The sequence below is a fragment of the Carcharhinus amblyrhynchos genome, chromosome 9 (genome assembly GCF_965287045.1).
Source record: "Carcharhinus amblyrhynchos chromosome 9, sCarAmb.v2.hapA, whole genome shotgun sequence".
NCBI classification, from domain to species: Eukaryota; Metazoa; Chordata; class Chondrichthyes; order Carcharhiniformes; family Carcharhinidae; genus Carcharhinus; species Carcharhinus amblyrhynchos.
Window position 1 is genome coordinate 59,425,470 of NC_137332.1, and position 21,900 is coordinate 59,447,369.

General features: G+C 41.5%; 1 protein-coding gene across 1 annotated transcript in view; it reads right to left on the minus strand.

Moving 5' to 3' along the window:
- LOC145347848 (zinc finger protein GLIS3-like) overlaps nt 1–21,900 on the minus strand; it is a 370,782-nt gene that overhangs the window by 178,854 nt on the left and 170,028 nt on the right. The window lies entirely within an intron of this gene.

The window sequence follows — 21,900 nt, forward strand, 5'->3', positions numbered from 1 at the left end:
GGAATTATTGCATTATCCATAGGATTCTCAAGATTGGCTTTGATTCTTGAATACTTAATAATTACAATTCTCTCAACAGTTTGAAGAACAGAAAGAGAGGAGAAAAGGGGAACGACATAATAAATAGGAGCGGGCGCAAACCATACTGCCCACGAAGCAGGAATAGGCCATTTAGCTTTTCAGTCTACTCCACCATTCTATAAGATCATGGTTGATCTGCTAACTCAACACTATACTTCTGTGCTCTCCCCATACCCTTGACACCTTTAGAGACTAGAAATCTATCCATTTTCTTCTTAAATATAATCACTGACTTGGCCTCCACAGCCTTCTGTGACAGAAAATGCCACAGATTCAGCACGCTCTGAGTGAAGAGGTTTCTTCATCTCAGTCCTAAATCTACCCCATATCCTGAGGCTGCAATGCCATGTTCTAGACCCCCCCACAGCCAGAGCAGCTTTGTCAAAAGGTCATCTGGACTCGAAACATCAGCTCTTTTCTCTCCTTACAGATGCTGCCAGACCAGAGTTTTTCCAGCATTTTTTCTTTTGATCCCTGCATCCAGTCTGCCCAGCTTGTCAGAAATTTTATTAATGCAAGCCCAGTTGACTCAATCTTTCCTCATATGACAATCTAGCCATCCCAAGAATCAGTCTGATGACCTTTCACTGCACTCCCTCCATGACAAGTATGTCCTTTCTTAGATAAGGAGACCAAAACTGCACACAATGCTCCAAATGTGGTCTTACCAAGGCCCTGTATAGCTGCAGTAAAACATCCTTGCTCCTGTACTCTAGTCCTCTTGCAACAATGGTCAATGTATCATTTGAGTGAGCTTCAGTTTCAACTCAACTTTCCCAACACTTCACATATCCCTTGACTCCCGAAGAGATGAAAAATCTCTCCATCTCAGTCTTAAATAATATTCAAGGATGGAGCATTCACAACCTTCTGGAGTAGAGAATTCCAAAGATTCACAGCCTTTTGAAGAAATTACCCTAATCTCAGACCTAAAATATCATCCCCTAATCCTGAGACTATGCTCCCACATTCTAAGTTCCCCTGCATCCCCTGATGTCAATGGTCTTGGCAGGGCAAGCTAAAGCTCGCCCCCAACTCAAGACTACAGGGGAAAAATAGTGCAAGACTGGGACCTGACACATCCAGTACCATCTAATTTGCAGCTATTCTGGTGTATTGCTTTGGGATCAACAGTGGATACCCATCAGAATGGCAGCAGCGTATTGGGACACTTAACATTTATTGTTTTTAGTCAAGGTAATTAGTCAAGGGAACCACTTGGTTACTCAAAGAGATGTTAAAAATTGTTTGCATGCACTCACCACACTTCTGGCTCTTGCTTATTATGTGCCCTTTCTCTCCTCTATTAGCTCTCAATCCATTGCATAACTTTCACAAACATTTACACCAATCTGGAATCTTTCTGCAAACCCATCCAACATTGTTATCTCTGCCAGTCTCAGAAGCTTCCATTTTTTACCCATGGCTTTTGGCTACCTCCCCTCACTGAAGCTTGTTCAAAAGCATTACTCACACCTGTGTTTTTTTGCATTATTTCCTTGACTGCTAAAGTCCAGATTTTTAAAAAGACTTTGATTTGGTGAAAGTTGACACAGCTGTCTAAGATAAAAAGTCACGGGCTTGCCATTTGATATCAGAATGGACAACAAATAAACTTTCCAAAATCTGCTCCAGCCAAATAAAACAATTCATTTCAGAACCCACACACATTAGAAACAATAGTCAGCTCATGAGGAATTAAACATAGGATTCGGTAACTTTATTTTATTCTTTTGCTTTTATTCTTTTCCCACTTCTCCCCACCTAAATTAGATTCCTTTGCCCTGGAGAATCGGTCTATTGCATTTACTGCCAATTACTTTAAAGCAACGTTACTCACTAACTTGTTGCCAAAGCAAAAGTCCCAAGCATAAACTTGCTGGAGGGCCACTTTGGGAATGCACCATAAAGCAATGGCACATGGTGTATGTCCCTGTGATTCTCCCACACAGTGAGCTCCTGATTTCAATCATACCGTCTTCAGCACTGCCAAGCGCTGGCTGCTCCTGTTCAAAAAGGAAGTGGAAAAATAACTGCAGGACCAATTATTCTAGTTTGATGAAGTCCTTTCATTTGTCACCTTTTACTAGACAGCAAAAAAAGACAGAACCAGACAAATCCCCAAACCCTTCCATCTTTAAATATCCCACAGGCTGTGAATGGAAATCCAAAGGTACATATTGTGACAGCAAAAAATGGAGTACAGGGCTCAGAAGTATAACATGTACCATTGAATTAAATCACAACTTCATAAACTAAAATATATTTACTATTGGACATTTTACTATATCCCTTACACAATATGTGACACTGAGACTGTACTCTGTGCCTAACCTATGCTATTCCTGGCCTCTTGTGTGGTTCATGTTGATACCAAGGTGCTTGAAATGGGAACGTTCTATTTTTCAGCCCAGCATCATGCAGCTTGAAAAAGACAAAAAAGTAAAAAATGCCTGCCCCTTCAAAGCAAAAAAAGAAATGAAGTAATTGCATAGGGATTCTCACAGAGAAGGCACAGGTTTTCTTCAACCCAATGCATCAATTATTTTTACACATTCATATTTCTCTCAGGTTAGGAAGCAAATAGGTTCAATGTGGGTCTCAAATAAGATAAAGTCTTTAAATAAAATATAGTCATATTACTATTTTTTAATAATTATCTTAAATGCCACTAGTTTTGCTCTCATTCCAGAGGAAAAAAGATCAGACCATCTTCTTTCCCAAAAGATACTAGTCTGACATCAGTCAGGTGGGACATAGTGTTGGAAAACAGTAAATAAAGCATAGGAATTAAAATGGCCCAGATCTGCACACCAAGATTTCCAACACTCACCTTTATCGTTTCAGAACACGATCCTAGAACAGGTTAATAGCAGTGTCCTTGGGAGAGGAATGTGGGGGAAGGAATGGGAGCAAAAAAACAAAAATAAACTCTACTAATATATTTTATGTATTAATCTAATCAGTCAGTACTGAGGTGAATTTCCAGCCTCTCTGATGTTGAATAGTGGGCTGCTATATACAATGTCCCTCTGGTGCTTGAGCAGGTCAGGATCAGTGCTTTGTTGACACAGTCCATCTCCTCTGATGTAGGCTGACAGAAAGTGCTTGCCCTGCAGCAAGCGTGCCTTATGTGAGCTGAACTGGGGACAGCAGCTGGACAGATGCCCACAACTCAAAGGCCTGCCTGCCAGGTCACACAAAAAGCAGGGGGTGAGGAGGAGTAAACAACTCTTAAACAGGAGGGGGGGGGCGGGTGGTGCGGGGTGTGCTGAACAAAGAAATTCAGCCAGTAATGAACTCGAGGGTAATTGCAACACACTTCTGTTCTCAAATGGGATGTAAGCATAACATAGTTTAGATTAACAATGAACCAGAAACAACAAACTGCATTTTCCTTGCAGAATCGTGGTAGCTGCAGAGTGCTTGTCCCTCTGACACTTCCACAATCTATGAATCGTTTTGCTTGGTTGAACACTATCATAGATCTTGAATAGAACCTAGCCAGGATCCCCACTAGGAAATAGGAGGTCCCTGCTGGATAGCAGAAAATTCCTGCTGTAACACCACAAAACATTGAGTTTTGAAATTGGTAGATGTCACTTTCAAACCTTAGCTGAAACCAAGGGCTCAAAATGTTAACTAAGATTTCAATTTGGTATCTTCCCTGTCCCCCTCCAATGAGGGTTCAGAAACAGGAAGAAGGCAAGCCTGATTTGCATACATTTTGATATAATTAGCAGGCGTCATGCTGCTATTTCTAGCCTCAATGTATCTTCCCATTAAGCTGCTGTGATGTCACGCTGACACGAATCAAAAACGGAACTCAGTCGTGATGACCACCCCTGGGCACAGAAGTAAGTATAGCCCCCGGATTGTGAGGGACATGCTGAGGCAGTGCCAATCTAGAGTGGGGGGATTTTTTTGTGCAGATTGGAAAGCATTTTAAAAATGGCACCCCGATCTCAATGGAGGCAGCCTTACCGACTCTATCAGACCCCGCCCTGCCAGAGTGATGGCTCAAACCATGTCCCCAGATTTTCTGTGCACTGTCAGAGAATCTGGACAGAAAACTGGGCTGTGCAACTGAGGAACTGCAATGCCAGTTTTCAGTCTGAAACAGACACTCGGACAAATTTTGGGATGATTCCACCCAAAATCTTTTTCTAAGATAGAGATAGATAGTTTATTGATAAGTAAGGTTAGGTTATAGGGAGTAGACAGGCATGTAGGGAAATCAGATCAACCCTGATCTTACTTAAAGACAGAGCATGCTTAAATTCCTATTCTTAATTCACATGTTTTAGCCATTCCTGATTGGTCTGACTGAGTAGTCAACTTCTGGAAATATGGTTCAATGTATCCAAACAGTTCCACACACAAAAGAGCAACTTCACGATATCAGTTAACATAAGAATATAAAAAAAAGGAGCAGGAGTTGACCACACAGCCCATTGAGCTGCCATTCAACACCGTCATGGCTCATCTTGGGCTTCAACTCCATTTTAATTAAATTGATTTAATTAGTTCATTTAAATTAGATGTTAAAACAAGCTTTTAATGTTTTATCAGCAAGGTGATATTGAATCATGGAGACCAAAGAGTATCTTAGCTTCTGACCCCAGTCCAGCCTGACCATTCTGACAGGGAGGAGTGCACAATACATTTCTTCACAACACCAATGGATTAAGAGAGAAAAATCATCCAGTGTTGTTTCACCTGTTGGGCAGTGGAACTAGTTCTATAGCCTGCAGAAATAAGTGCAAGGAAATGTGATGTACAATCAACCTGCATCCATTAACTGCAACTCAGACAGCACCGCAATCTCATGTCACCTACTCAGTTCAAAGATTTCAGCCATCAGCTAGCACTAACTGTGATGCTGATTGGTTGGGCACATGTGCAGGGGCTCAATATCCTGAATGGCTAGCACCATTAAAGCTATCCCGCACTACTTAAAAAGGTGGACTGTGGCTGGGTTAAGTGTTGGCAATCATGCAGGAAGTGAATATGGCATAGCAAACATTGAAGAAGGGCACAATACAGGACAGAGTATATGCTAACGTTCTCGAATGCTGTATTGATGGAGGAGAGATATCCTCTGTCAGCAGGGGACGAGGAAGTCCTCAAGACACACCCTCAAGGCAGTAAATGCATTGAGAGTAGACAGCTATGGCAGGCAATATCAGGGGGGATGTTCTCCCATTTTGAGATGCTGTGTGGTGGTGAGCTACTCCAGCATCACTGAACCCACTGGCCACGCCAGGTTCAGAGCTTGGAACCTTATTAATTATGTAAGATAAGCTCCCCTCCAATTGTCCTGATAGGTTAGCAGCTGATTTGTCTGCTCGCCCTCAGCCAACAGGTTCAAAGGTCCCAGCACCATATTTAAATACGAGTCCAGCATTTTCATATCATTTTCTCCAGCCTACCTTTCTTCACCAGACTGTGCAGGATGTCAGCAATCCCGTGGGAAAAGGACAGCAATCTCAAGAAAAATTCTGTTCTGCGATACAACCACTCTCCACACAACCTCATCACCTGTGAGGCACCTATGCCCCTTTTGGATCTCTATCCGCCGCATCTGGAGTCTTTCCAGTAAACCATGTGGTATTCCTTTGACCCATTTGTGTGTTTTATCTGAATCCAGTCTTATCACTTCCCTCCTTTAGTCTGCCCTCTGAAATCTAGGGCTGCTCTACAATTGCTCAGCAGATAAAAGGAATTGAATTGTTTGTTCAAAGCAAATATGCACAAGGGAGGACAGCAGAAACCTCCTTTTTCTTCAACTCCTGAGTCAACTGCCAGAGCTAAACCACCGCTCTCCAATCACTGCTCCCTCTAACCGCTGCAATCTAAGCTTAGACTCATGTTCCACCACCACAGAATGTAAGTTTGAATTCATACTCAACTGATGCTCTGTACTGTCAGCACCGCGCTCTGCTGCTATTTCCTACTCTCAGACTCACTCTCAGCTGCTGCCTATCGTGCTCTGCCGTGCTACTACATCTCCCTCCCCTTTAAGTTCTTTACAATTGTATTTATGAACAGAAAATTATGAACAAGAATTAACAAGACAATAAAATTATATTTTTAAAAAATGGTTGTGTAACACAGGGCAGTTTCTCAAAATCTCAGTCTATCAGACAATTTACGAATTCTCTGCGAATGTCTTAGCTATCTGGCCGGCCCAGCCTCATTTGAAGTAGCAATGTCTTGAATAGCGGCTGGGTGGTTTGCAGTTTCTAGAGGTGCTCTGGTGCAGACATCTGCTCCAATTCTCATGGGAACAAAACGAGGGCCTTCCTCTGAAATGAACAGTCTCACCGAATTTGGCACTATTGGAGGAATGCTGGTATATGCTTCTGGATATTCCTGAATATTTATATTGAGTTAGTTTCTCTCTTCCTCATGTGGTCTATATGTTTCCATACTTAAGGATGGTATTGATAGTGTATACTCATGTCAATGTTGATTATATAAGTAGTTATGTTATTGCAGAAAGTGTTACAATGTCACATGATGTAGTAGCCATCTTAGTTACTTAGTCTGTACAGTGAGCAAAATATGAAGCAGAAGTAAGAAGATGCCTCTATTAAAGATCTGTGTTCAACCTCTACTCCTGCCTTTAGCTTTGTATTAGTCTAGAAAAAGATAATGCAGATCCTGCAATCCTCTTTCAGGATAACAGCATTTGCCCTCCCACTTCTGCCAGGGCTCTTGCTGATGTTTCTAGGTCAACTAGTCCAGGCTGCTGCCACTCATTCTTAGATGATGCAATTTACAGGCCTTCCAGACATAAAGTTGGCCAAAGTCTTGGGCAAGGCCCATGCAGTCTCTTCCACCGAAATGTTAACAATCTTTCACCAGCCTTGCTGCAGTTATTGGGGTTACACTGCATAGGAGCGTTCCAACAACACGTGGAAACTAGGCACTAAGGAGTGCACAAGGGTGATTAGTTGACTTCTGTGCGGAATATTCAATGTTTGTATGTGTGCTGTGCTCTACAGATAAAGTTAAACTAAGACTGGGTCACTTCCCTTCCAGTGCCGTCTGCTGATATCCCTGAAAGGTATATTACAACAAGTACAGGCCTGTGACTTGTCCAAAAGCACGTAATTAAATTTAAAATGCACTGAACACTGATTTGCTGCAACTTTAGCAAATGGGAATGCCTGGCATTTATTTAATGATAAATACAGAAAAAAAATTGTACAATGGCTTAAAGATAAATAAAAAAGTCAAAGGCCCAAGATCCATTTTCTACAGAAACCAAAGGCATATCCTGTAGGAAAATCTGTTTTACTGGTCAGGTGATCTGTTGCGTATTTTGGAATCAACAATAAACATGGGCAATGGATTTTTCATTTAAAATTGAAAGGACTTTGCTCAATTTTATTGAAAAATTATAGGTTTCCAGTTAGAAATAGTCTATTTTTCTTTATCATTTGATACTTCTTTCTCTCAGCAATAACAGATAATCTGTGACTGGGGGATAAGAAGTTTTCATTCATTTACATGTTTCTTAATTCCCAAATAGAAAATATACGCGTCAGACTAGGTCTTACAGAATGTATGCCCATTCCTGTCAGTGCTATAGGCAGAAAGTTCGAACATCTGCATGTACACACCTTCCAAATGCTCCCTCTAAGCACCATCACCACCAACCAACAACCCCCACTCCCAACACTTCTCCATTTTTGGGATGATTCAGAGGTTATGCTTTCTATTTACGTAATTTACTTTGAAGTAATTGTTCATATGCACTTTCTCTGTGGTGTTAAATATCTTGTCTACTTCTATGAGATCACTTATTCAGCATCTCTTTTCAAGGCTGTAATGCTCAGCTTTATTCAGTCTTTCAATAAAGCTCTGACCCCTCAGCACTAGGGATGAGGCTTATGACTCTTTCTCTGCACCACGTTCAGCAACTGATTGTTTTCCTTGTGTCTCAGACAGATGGTGACAGTGTTTAAGACATAATCTGATCACTTGAGTAATCCAAGCATAGAACTACTCTTCACAAATTCCTCTGACTCATATTCTACTGTTTTGGCTAACTAAACCATTGCGAGACTAACCCCTTCAGGGAGTCCCATGCTGTTTCTCCCTGGACTCTGGATTTAAATTACAACTTTATCGTCTCAGCAAGGCAGAAAGCCTTGTTCTCAATCTCAAATAAAAACATGGAAAATCTCAAAATAAAACTACCATTTATTTGGTATCTTGAAAAAGGCAGTGGCAATTTACTGAAATTAAATGTCTGTGGTATTGTAGCTTGGTTTTGATTTAATTTGTACATATTGCTCCACTGGATTCTATAAAAATGTGAATTTACCAGACATATGTAGTGATTTTCTGTACTGATAATCTTTACTCCATTTCTTGGATTATGTGGTTTTAGTTCTAGAGTTGACTGCCAGTGCTGTAACTGAGCCAATAGCTGCTGCCATACTTGTTTCTTTTAGGATATTGTTTAACTTAAACTTATTACATGCATGAACAGAAACCTCACTTGTTTTTGCTCCTCTTGCCAAACCCAGTGAAGTATGGTTACACAGGGTGAAGTCTGTTTATTAAGTTGAAGTGTTTATTCTTCCACTAGTTTGCATCAATCTTTCAGGATCTTATTATGAATTTGGCTAAATGCAACTAGTCTTCTGCTGCTGGGTCCCTGAAAATAATTGCCCAGCAGAAAGATACATCACTTAAAGACATTCCGCAGCATGCACGCAAATGGGAGATCCAGTGAGTTGGTGATGTTGTGGTGGGAGCTTGTGGTATGTAATGATGATTAGGTAAGATCATAGTTATTTGCAGGAGGAATAGATAAGCCTCAAAGTGTGTCTGAGTGGGGGTCTGACTAGGAGGTCAGGAAAGAACTTTTGGGGATATGCAATGTTGTCTTTGGGCCTCAAGTACAATCGGGAAGGATGCGCAAGGAGATCCAGGTCGGGGCTACGGGCAGTGCAACAGTGTGACTACATGTGGGAATTGAGTGAGGTCAGAGATCTTGGGAACACGAATGGAGGAATTAATGTAACTAACCATTTTTTCTCATTTCTTGATGCTTGGCATTAGTTTTTCCAGAGGCATGCAGCACGGGTGCTGGCTGCTTCAGGTGGATACTAATGTTGCAAGAAACAGAAGCAAGTGTTAGGTCATTTACTTGCATATGCTCATGACACAAGGTCTGCTTTTGATAAGGATAAAGGAGTCCACTTATTAGTCCCTTATGAAAATAGCATCCAGCAGAGCCCTCACCAAAATGTTGTGTTGGAGGAACAGACACCATTTTAGACACAAAGCAATATCCATAGTACCGAAAACCTACATCTTAAAAGAGAAAAATGTCTAGTCCTTAGTCTAGAATGTTTTGTATGGTCATCAACTTTAGACTTTCCTCTTATCCCTACAAATGCCTGTTCTTTCTCCTCCCATGTCATTGCATCGAGAATAAGATTTATCAAACTGCCTCCTAATCTAACTTGCTCTCTTCCCATGGAGTCAACACAGCAGAATACTTGAGCTTGCTTATATTTTTCGAACCTTCCATCAAGGAAGGGTTTTATAGCCTGACCATGCATCACCAAATCACTGCCTATTGATTAACCTCATCTTCTCTTCAAGATCTGCTGCTCTTTTCTATGAAAGGAGTCACTTGAGCTAGGATACAGTTCCAGGGGAATCAACTCCAGTATTTTATTTAAATGGTCATTCTTCATGAGGAACCCCAGCTTTGTGCCTTGTTAGCCCAACATTCAGGGGATCAAAGCAAAGGCTATTGTTGTCCTCATCAAATGTCAAATTACTTTCACTGGCTATGGATCAGGAGCAGAGACATCTTTGCCAGTTTTCCCTTTTCTGACTCCAGGGCTGCATTTTCAAATTCAGGTTTTCTTGGAATAGATTTCTTGCTCAACAGTCTTTTCTGAAAAATGTCAATTATACTGACAGCAGTTAAACAACAACAGTTACATTTCAAGATGAGTGCTAACATTCAGAGAGAAAGAAAATATGTGAACGATGTTTTTAGGATGATGTAAATAATACTTTGGAGAAGTTAAGGAAATCATCTGATAGTTCATAGCATAAAATCTGCACTTTACTTCAACTTTAATATCAGGTTACTTCTGGATGTAAGTATTTTCTGAGGTATAATCATTTCAATGTACACAGTATATAATGTTTTGAAATAGCTTGTTTTAATAGTTTGATGCAGAGTGTGATCCTGTCACCTCTGCCACAATTAGCTGAAGACGCCCGCTATAGCAGAGGGTTGTGGTCTGACGAACTGTCAAACAGATATCATGTAAAATGTGGTTAGCATTCTGGAATGTTCACATGACTAATGCATTCTTTTTCAACAACCAGATATTGGAGGAGAAATCCATTTGCTTCAAGCAGCACCAGACAAATTTTAGTCCATTCTCTGGAGTCAAACTGCGCCACTACCAGTACAGCATTCTTCTCCAATATATTTGAAAAACTCCTCTTGCACCACACGGGTAGTGACCATGGCTCTGCCTGTCCCAGCTAATTGATAATTTGAGCAAATTTCTCCCCCTTCTATTGATGATGTCACATGATGCTTTACAAAGGAGAGAAATACATTTTAAGAATGAATGTTGAACCAAATATGGAGATGGAAGGGCTATTTAAGACTTTGTTAAAGAGATGGGTCTTAGAAAAGTTGGTGAGTGTAATAGTGGTAGAGGGTTTAACGAATTCAGCTGATGGTGTGTAGGCACAATAAGTTTCAACTGGAGGACTACAGGGTGCAGGATGGGCAAGTTAAGATGGTAAGTACTTGGAGGGGAACCTCTAAATTGTGGTGTTTTCAAATCTCTACTGCCCTTGTCAATTGGTAATGGGTTTAGAAGGTGTGGTCAAATGACCTTGGTGAGTTCTTACAGTGCATCGTGTATCTGGTGCACACCGCTGCCGGTGGTGGAAGGATTGAATGCTTGTGCAACAGGTAGCAGTCAAGTGGGCTGCTTTGTCCTGAATGCTGTTGAACTTTGAGTGTTGTTGGAGCTGTATTCATCCAGGCAAGTGTTGAATATTCCATCACACTCCTGACTTCCCTTTGGAGATGGTGGACAGCCTTTGGAGAATCAAGAGGTGAATTACTCACCACAGAATTCCTAGCCTTTGTCCTGCTCTTGTAGCCACAGTTTTATATGGCTAGTCTAGTTCAGTTTCTGGTTGATGGTAACCCCCAGGATGTTGAAAATGGGGGGGTTTGGCAAGGATAATTGCATTGAATGTCAAGGGGTGATGGTTAGATTCTTTCTTGTTGGAGAAGATCATTGCCTGGTCCTTGTGTGACATGCATATTGCTTGCCAGTCGTTAACCCAAAGTTTGAATGTTGTCCAGATCTTGCTGCATTTGGACATGGACTGCTTCTGAGGAATCGGAAATGATGCTGAACATTGTGCAGTCATCAGCGAACGTCTTCAAATCTGACCTTATGATGGAAGAAAGGTCATTGATGAAGCAGCTGAAGATGGTTGGACCTAGAACACTACCCTGAAGAACTCCTGCAGTGATGTCCTGGAACATTGACTAATGTAATCAAATCTTGGTACGAACCATCAGGCGTACTAGCAGAATCGAACAGAAAATTTAACACCCTTGCTCCTATCATCCAGATTCAATCCTTATCCTACAATCTGCTTTTGCAGAGTTCAATTAGCCTGTCCTCAGCATTCTTTGCAATAATTGGAACATATTCTGCCACTGAGAGGCAGTACTCATTTCAGATTGGCAGATATGAAACAGGTTAAGATATTATAGGTTAAAGCAATTACAAATGACCAAGAAATTTACAGTGAAATGAATATCCACTAATTGATTCAGATAAAAAGAACTGATTTATATGGATATAGCAATTAGCAATTTAAATCAGCAACCTGAACTGAGCTGAAATTATTAATTTTAATGTGAACAGCTAGGAACTAACATCTGAATTTTAATTATATTACAATCCCCACAGGGATACCATTGACCAAATTAACCAAATTTACTGAATAATTCCCCCAATGATGAAATTATTTCTGTTTCTGTGACTTGAATTTTAACATGAATCAGAATAAAGTGTAGCCATCAACTTCAGGAAGTGATCAGTATAAACTATAAATTATACAACGTGATGGCAGTCCTAGATACAACAGAGACTATCTCACTGAGTAACCACAGTCCACGGCACTTGTATATCCCCATTTCTGTTACACAGGTCTTCCAAGCAGATTTTTAGTCCCTTTCCTTCTGCAGGTTCTCTGCGGACAGCGGCTTCCATGTAAACAGGGGTCCACCCATGTAGTCTTCAGTGAATGGTTCACTTCCTTCTGGAACCCTCTCAACTCCTCTCCAGCTTTTTTGCCACTCTTTCTGTCTGCATCTGTGTGCTTTTTGCCTTCAGCTTCCAACTTTCCAGTCTTGCAGTTCTCCTTTGTGTCTGGCCACACAGTTTCTGTATCTCAACTTCCTTCCTGTTGGCACTATTGCCAGGTCAAGGATCGCCAGCTTACACGAACCAGTATTTATTATCCAAGGAAATTACAATTGAACCCTTTACAATTGACATAAATTCATTAAACCCATGTTCAAATATTTTTCAAACAATTGCAGATCCCAAAACATTTTAAAATCATGACAAATTTTCCTTATTGTTGTCCAGTCAAAGGCCATCACAAATTAAACAACTAGAAATACCTTTCACAGGCACTGAGACTGATTAAGACCCCTCTGCCACAAGGACAAAAATCAACTAACTCAGCACGGATAACACATTGAACCTGGGGCTTGCTGGTCTATATGGTTTATTGCATACGGTCCACTGACCCATTGAAACCTCATTCCCCACTGTTTTCAACCTTGTCCCATTATCTCGCATACTCAATTACTTCTCTGGCAAACCTTCCAGAGAATAAAAGTAAGTTAAACTGTAAACAGTCATTCATCAATTGAGTAATGTTTGTTATGGTGCAGTAAGCAGCCTCTGGCAGTTTAAAATGATTCCTGTATGCTTCATGAGTCAATGATATAAGATATATTATTGATTGTTGATATTTGACAATGTCACAGGTAAATCTTTGTCCTCAAATAATAAATGTTTAAAAATGCCATTCCTTGTGGCTAAGGAAATGATAATTGGCATTGACACTTGGTTACAGAAACAGGTCTTATAATCAGTCACAAAGTATCACCAAGGAAACTTCATGTCTTACTTGTAATAAAGCCATAGAATGAAAGTAAAATGTGTTTACAATGTCTACAATACTAAATCACAGTTATCTCAAATTTAAACGTAGGGCAAAATTTGTTGACGTGTCAGGGTCTTGTATGCTGGCTAGCAAGCCAAAGAAAGATCCAAGCTGCCTCTTTCCAGGAAGGCCTGCCGGGCCATAAGCCAATTGAGCAGTGGTGAGGCAAGCGTTCCCTCGAATCAAGACTCCCACAAATGGAAGTCTCATCTTCCCAGAGGACCACCAGCACTTGTACTCAACAATGTCTCAGGAGAGGCCATGGCTGCTGCAGAAATAAAACACTTTCCAGTATCCCACAATATGGAACGACCCAGGCCATGGATAAATAGGGGGGTGGGGATTGTTCTGAAGGATGGGCTTCACAGGCAGAGGATGTAGGGTGGTCAGCAGCAAGTGCAGAGTTTGGCTCGCAGCAGGCCCCTCCCGATGTCCAATCCCTCAATGAGGCACCAAGGGGAAATTGGCCATCCTCCAGAGGTATCAAGCTGGCCACACAGTTTCGTAGTCGTGCACTTTGCATGTTGCAGACCGGCCCACATCTAGCCTTAATGCCAGGGGCAGTGGGATGATGCCATTAATTGGACACTTAAGGGCCTCAACTGGTGGCAAGACATTAACCTTCCTGCCCAGAACTTAATTCTGGTGAAGGTGGGAAACCCGCAGGATCCAGTAAACTACCATTCTACCTTCCATCCATTGACTCTGTCTACACTTCTGCTGCCTCGGCAAAGCAGCCAGCGTATTAAGGACCCCACACATCCTGGACATTCTCTCTTCCGCCTTTTTCCGTTAGGAAAAGGATTTAAAATCTGAGGTCATGTATCTACCGACTAAAGAACAGCTTCTTTCCTGCTACCATCAGACTTTTGAATGGACTTACCTTGCATTAAGGTGATCTTTCTCTACACCCTAGCTATGAATATAACACTACATTCTGCATTCTCTCTTTTCCTTCTGCATGAATGGTATGTTTTGTCTGTATAGACAGAGTGACTCTTTACTCAGAGTGGTTGGGGTGTGGAATACACTGCCTGCTGTGATAGTGGAGTCGGACATTTTAGGAACTTTCAAGCGGTTATTGGATAGGCACATGGAGCACACCAGAATGATAGGGAGTGGGATAGCTTGATCTTGGTTTTGGACAAAGCTCGGCACAACATTGAGGGCCAAAGGGCCTGTACTATGCTGTACTGTTCTATGTTTCTATAGCGTGCAAGAAACAATACTTTTCACTGTATGTTAATACATGTGACAATAATAAATCAAATCATCAGCGAGAGCAGAATTAAAATTCTTGCCTTAACTTTTTAATCTAACAAATGCAGAAACACATTGTGGTTTTGTTCACACTACAATAAAGAGATTAAGGGGCAGGTTATTTAGAAGTGTTTACAGGCTTCACTCCAACAGACATGGTAGTGTGCAAACAGGCAAACAGACACCAGTAACAATGTTTTTCTCTGTCAGGTACTTTGAAAAAACAGTTGGAAGATAAATTATTAAAAGATCAGCTTTGTATAATTGAAAGCACATACCAGAGAAAAGTTCATGATTGAGAAAGACGCAATAGTTGCAGTACTATAATTGACCAAGGCTGTGGAGATAATATTCAGCAATCTAGCAGCTGCTGTGCACTTTAAGAAACTGGGTAGACAGCTCTTCTGACCTGAAACAATTAATCAGATAAAGCGCATTCTTCATTTGGGTCAAATAAATACAGTAGCTACTGCCAGCTATTAGGAGAAAGCACGAGGCCACTTTAGGAACCAGCATTCAGTTTGCGTCCCTTCCAATATCTATTTCATTGGAGCGCTGAGCAAGTACTGGCCTAACACTTCCTAAATACATTTCAAGGATACAGTAAGCTTTGCCAGCATAGATGTTGAGGAGTACAAAGAATACTTAATCATATGTCAATTGCATCAGGTGCATATTCAGGTTCAGTGGGCCAGATTCAGGGTGTCAAAAGGTTGCATTATGGGCTCCATAGTGTACAAAGGAATTACTGTATTCACATGATATTCTTCTATCCATTATTTTGGCAGAGGCATATACTTATCAGGAAAGATTGAGAAAGACAGACATTTTTCGTCAGAAAAAGGAAGGCTGGGCGTTGATCTGATTGAGGCCTTTAAGACAATGAAAGACTTTGATGGGGGTAGATGCAGAAAAAATATTTCATTGCTCAGCCTTCCCTTTTCTGATGAAAAGAATCTCAGTGTGTTCAATCTTTCCTGATGTATATGCCTCTGCTAAAATGGTGGACAAAATAGTTTAACATGTCTACACTAATTCCTTTGTCTATTTGTGAAAAAGTCCAAAAACAAACATCGTAAATATAAGATAGTTACTAATAAATCCTCCCTATTTCTAAGTTCTTCCAAAACTTTAGTGTCTGTATCCTAATTTGCACCAAGTCCCATCAACCATTTCCCTGTGCTTGCTGACCTGTGTTGGCTCCCAACACAGCAACAGCTCAACTTTAAAATTGTCATCCTTATTTTCAAATGCTCCCATCGTCTCACCCCTCATTATAACTTTCTTACACACTTTGAGATTTCTGCCCTTCTCCAATTCTAATCTCTCTTACATCCCTGGTTTCAATCATGTAGACATGTTGAATTATTTTGTCCACCATTTTAGCAGAGGCATATACATCAGGAAAGATTGAACACACTGAGATTCTTTTCATCAGAAAAGGGAAGGCTGAGCAATGAAATATTTTTTCTGCATCTACCCCCATCAAAGTCTTTCATTGTCTTAAAGGCCTCAATCATTCCATCCTTGGCATCTGGGCCTTCAGCTGCCCAGGTACTACGCTCTGGAATTCCCTCCCAAAATCTCCCCACTTCCCTCTCCTCCTTTAAGAGGCTCCATAAAATCTGAGAGTCCCAGCTATTTCTGTCTTTTTGTGGGATATGTAGAACATTTAAACTCCAGTCTTACTCAGGCTCCTCCCTCATCCTTTTTTACCACTATAGTGATTACAGTATCAGTGTAAACCTCCTGCTCTCATCATGAACTGGAAAACCTCATTGACTTTGGGCAAAATTCTCCCAACCTGAACGTGGTGGGTTTGGTGAAGATCAGACACGGAGAATTTGGTGGGAGCCAAAAAGTCGCAAACATACCAATGTAAAATTACACTGAATTCTCCCAATGGTGGGTCAGTTATCTCATTGACAGATGGCATGAATACTATTTGCATGTCATGAATGCTCTTTGAAACAACTGTCCACCGGTGTCCCATCAGGTTTTTCAATCTTGCATCGCGACTGCAGGAAATCACATCAGTATCAAACCCAATTGCTAAAAAGTGGTGCACACAAGACAGTCCTCAGTTCAAAATGAGTGCAACAACGCCTTTCTGCCATAATGCCACACTGCACCTGTCGTGCTGTACACCAATCTGCCAGGTTTCAGCCCTTTATCTTCACACTATGCTGCTCGACCCATGGACCCTCTGGTGTTAACGTCTTGGATCAGTACAGCACCTAGGATTGGGGAGTAAAGGGATCTCCATCAGTGTCTATCTGGATAGCACTATGTTGCAGGATTCATGCAGCCACTGCAACAAAGGTCCAAAGTTCAACTGAAGGCGGAATGCAAAGTGAGGAATGGTGAAGGTTGGTGGTCTGACAAAGACAAGCAGGGCACTGTGGAAGAAGGGCTGTGCAATGGGGGGGGAACCAGCAAGGGCTCACAATAGCAGGCAGACGGGCAAGAAGGCAGACGGAAAACCAAGGAGAGGGAAGCTGGATCCCAACAAGGCTGCCTGAAAAACTCACAAAGAAGTCAAGCGATACCACATGGTTTACTGGAAGGCCATAGATGAAGACTCCTGATGCAGTGGGCAAGGTCCAAATGGGGCTTGGGTGCCTTTGAAGGTGATAGGCTCAGGGGGAAGGAAGTTGAATCAAGGAACAGACCTTCTTGAGGCTGCTAGCCTTTTCCCTCTGGGTTGCTGACATCCTGAATGTAAAAACAGGCGGGTTGGAGAGAGTGAGTATGCTGGACTGGTATTTAAATATAGCCCTGGAATTTTCAAACCCCCAGCTGAGGGTGGGCAGACAAATTAGCTTCCAGCCCGCCAGGACAGTCAAAGGGGAATTTACCTGTGTGTAATTAATGAGGTTCCAAGCACAGAATCTGTTATGAAATCCCATCATTCTGGTCAGCATGATAGGTGCCACTGCGGTCACCCACACTGCACTTCATCTCCAAGTGGGAGAATTCCACCCACTGTTTTCAGTTTGCATCCTTCTCTCACCATTACCTGTTCCATCTTTGAGTCTTCTGTTCTTCGACTTCTCTGACAAAGAGTCATCCAGACTTGAAACATTAGCTCTGTTCTCTCTCCACAAATGCTGTCAGACCTGCTGAGATTTTCCAGCACTTTCTGTTTTTGTTTCTGATTCTAGAATCCGCATTAATTTGCTTTTATCAAATTCTCTAACTCTATTTTTGGAGATAGGCTATCAATTAATATTCAATACAAACCCATACTCTCCCACAGCTATCTTGACTATACTTTCTCTCATCCTGCTTCCCATATAGATTCCATTCACCCAGTTTCTCCAACTCTATCATATATGTTCTGCTGATATAACAAAGAACAAAGAAAATTACAGCACAGGAATAGGCCCTTTGGCCCTCCAAGCCTGCACAGACCATGTTACCCTACTTAACTAAAACCCCCTACCCTCCTAGGGACCATATCTCTCTATTCCCATCCTATTCACGTATTTGTCAAGACGCCCCTTAAAAGTCACCCACAACGCTTCCACTACCTCCCTCGGCAACGAATTCCAGGCACCCACTACTATCTGTGTAAAAAATCTGTCTTTTACATCTCCTTTAAACCTTGCCCCTCGCACTTAAACCTGTGCCCCCTAGTAATTGCCTCTTCCATGCTGTAAAAATGCTTCAGACTATACACTCTGTCTATGCCTCTCATAATCTTATAGACTTCTATCAGGTTGCCCCTCAACCTCCATCGTTCCAGTGAGAACAAACCAAGTTTCTCCAACCTCTTCTCATAGCTAATGCCCTCCATAATATCCTGGTAAATCATTACTGTACCCTCTCCAAAACCTCCACATCCTTTTGGTAGTGTGGTGATCAGAATTGAACACTATATTCCAAGTGCGGCCTAACTAAGGTTCTATAAAGCTGCAAAATGACTTGCCAGTGCCCCGACCAATGAAGGCAAGCATGCCGTATGCCTTCTTGATTACCTTCTCCACCTTCATTGCCACTTTCAGTGACCTGTGTACCTATACACCCAGATCCCTTTGCCGATCAATACTCTTAAGGGTTCTGCCATTTACTGTATATTTCTTATCTGTATTAGACCTTCCAAAATGCATTACCTTACATTTGTCTGGATTAAACTCCATCTGCCATCTCTCCGCCCAAGTCTCCAACCAATCTATATCCTGCTGTATCCTTCGATGTTCCTCATCGCTATCCGCAAATCCACCAACTTTTGTGTCATCCATAAACTTACTAATCAAGCCAGTTACGTTTTCCTCCAAATTTCCTCCTACATGAGTGGTTTTGATATGTCTTCCTTTTTCCAGGATTCCCATTCTGCATGGTTGGCAAGGCCTTCCATCATGTTTGGTCCATTTCATGCACTCCTACTCTCCCTCTTTGCCTCCATCCCAGAACCATGATAGAGATTCCCTTGCTCCTTGACCTTTATCCTCTGTATTCAACAGATCACCCTCTATTATTTTTGCCAGTTCCAGTGTGAAGCCACCACCAAACATATTTCCCACTGTTCTCTCCTTTGAACATTTTGAAGGAACCATTCCCTCCACAACACCCTGGTACACTCCTCAATCACCCTTAGCATCTAACCCCTTCCCTACAGCACCTTTCCTTGCAAGCACAGGAGATGCAATACCTTTCACCTTCTCCTGTCCCACCATCCAAGACTTCAAACCTTCCTTCCAAGTTAAACAATGATTTACTTGTACTTGGAATTGGGACAGGTGAACCTGAAATAAATCCACTGGCTGCCTAGTGTGGAGGTGGACTGTGCACAAGGCCTGTTACTGTGCTTAAATAAATAATAATCAGAAAAAAAACATCCATCCAGATCTCACCCCTCACACCTTTCACCACACCCCCCTCTCCTAGCACACAAACTCCCTCTGCCCAATCCAAATCAACCCATGTCCCCATCCACCCCTCCATCCCCCATGGCCCCCACATACTTATACAAACCTACTCATCATTAATGGCCCCTCACATCCATGCCAAATTATTGACCCTCTACTCACTCCATTGCCTCCATATCCCCTATGCTAACCTAGTCACAAATTATGTCAGCCCATGCCCTCCCAGTATCCTCTGCCCTTACCCCCTCCATACCAACTTGCCCAGTATCCTTGGACAGGTCCTGGACAGCTGGTCATCTCCTTTACAGCTTGATAGTTCAAATGCATTTGTGTCTAAAAAGTGCATCATCATATTCACTTTGATCTCGAAGGGTGGTGCCTTACCTCTCCCAAAGGATGTCCTGAAATGCTATCCAAAGGGTATCTTGCACTCAAAGAGGCATTTTGACTATCCAAACAAATCCACTGAGTTCAAACCTCCTCTCACTTGTTCAAATCTGCACACTTTAAATACCACACTCATGTTCTTCCAAAATTCCACTTCAGTGGGGGCAGCTGATGATTTAAATGGCCAGCTGGACATTTAAATCATCAGCTGCCCCTGTGAATTGTACCCTGGCACGACTCCAGTCCCATCCCCTTGGAGATCAGAAGTGCCAGGCGGAGGTGGGACTTAGAAATTTCAGCCATTTCCAAGCTTTTTGCCAGAGAGCCTCACCATCATGTTAAAAATCAGGCCACTGTTTCTTTCCACAGATGCTGCCTAACCTACTGAATATTTCCAACATTTATTGTTTTTAATTCCTTAAAGCCTACTTCCTTGATCAAGTGTTTGGTCACCTGTTCCAATATCTCCTTATGTGCTACAACTTTAAATTTTGTTTCATAACACTCCAGTGAAATGCACTGGGATATTTTGCTGTGCTAATGGTTTTATATGAATATCAGCTGTTGTTGGTGTTAAAGGGGGTAAAACACATGAGGGTGACAGCAATAGAAGAATATGCTAATATAGTTAGATGAAGTCGGATGGAAGGAGGCTTACACAGGGTATAAACACTAGCATAGATGAGCCAAATAGCCTGTTTCTGTGCAGTACACTCAATGTAATGGAATAATACAGTGCACAAAAGAATTTCAACAAATTTTAACAAATGTGTGTGAAAATACCACGTGGCATGATTTCACCTCATGCAACTATGAAAGGATAAGAAACCAAGATTATACACGTACAAATCTACAAACTATTTTTCAATAATAAACCATAAGCCAACTGTTGCAGAGATCTGTGAGAACGCCAAGTGCTCCAAGGGTCTGCTGGCTAAATGGCCCTTTCTTGTCCCTTATGTTCTCGTGTCTATAACTGGCTGTGTTTCTGGTTTGGACTCCAGTGTTGGATCACTGGAAATTCTGCACAACACTGAAAGGAAAATATTTTAGAAGTTTTTTTTCTCTCTCTCTGTAAAAACAAAAAGTTTTTAAACTGAAAACCTGTTCTATTCCTGAAACAGATCCAAACAACCACTCTCAGTTCTGAGATTTTGCAGAATGGTCCCAATTGACACAAAGCATAAAAAAACTGCTTTTTATAATATTGGCCTTTGTAGAACTTCAAAATAAATAGTGTAACTTTTATATTCTATGTTGATCCATAATATGTGAATAACACATTTCAATAACTTTTTTAAAATTCATTTGAGGTGAAAATAGCAAAATGAGATCATAATCAGAAAGTAATTGTTACTGTATGACTTTGAAATAATTGTAAAAATAACTGAAAGAAATGTCAAGATTTATTTAGGAATTGAAATGTTTAAATCAAAATGATCAGAGAAATTATTATCTGAGCTCCCTCTAATGTCTCTGTTGGTAAGTGCACTGATTAGTGCAGAAATGGGCACACATTCTCAAAATGTCCAGCTTCAATAAATGGTCAGTGCAACTAGCCGAGGTCAAGCAAGGCAGTATATGACTTGGCAAATGAATTGGCAATTAGCACTGCTATGCTAGGGAGAGAAAAAATCAGCCACTGTTCCAACTCCCAATTATTAACTAGGATATTCTGCTTCAAGGTGAGGACTGCAATTGAAAGAGAATAAACTCTTCTAATTACATGGCACTCCTCATGACATCATGACATCCCAAAGTGTTTGACAGTCAATTAAGTACTTCTGAAGTGTAATCAGTTTGATAATGCGTGAAATGTGGCAGCCAGCTAACACACAGCAAGCCTCCACAAACCTGCAATTACAGACAATTTACCAGATATCACCATACTATCCTTGGGTATGTCCAGTCCTGAACCAGTACGGGAGACCCACCAGAGGTGGTGGCAGAGTGGTATACAGTCAGGACAGCGTTGTCCTAGAAGTCCTCAACATTTACTCTGGACCCCATAGAGTCTCATGGCATCAGGCCA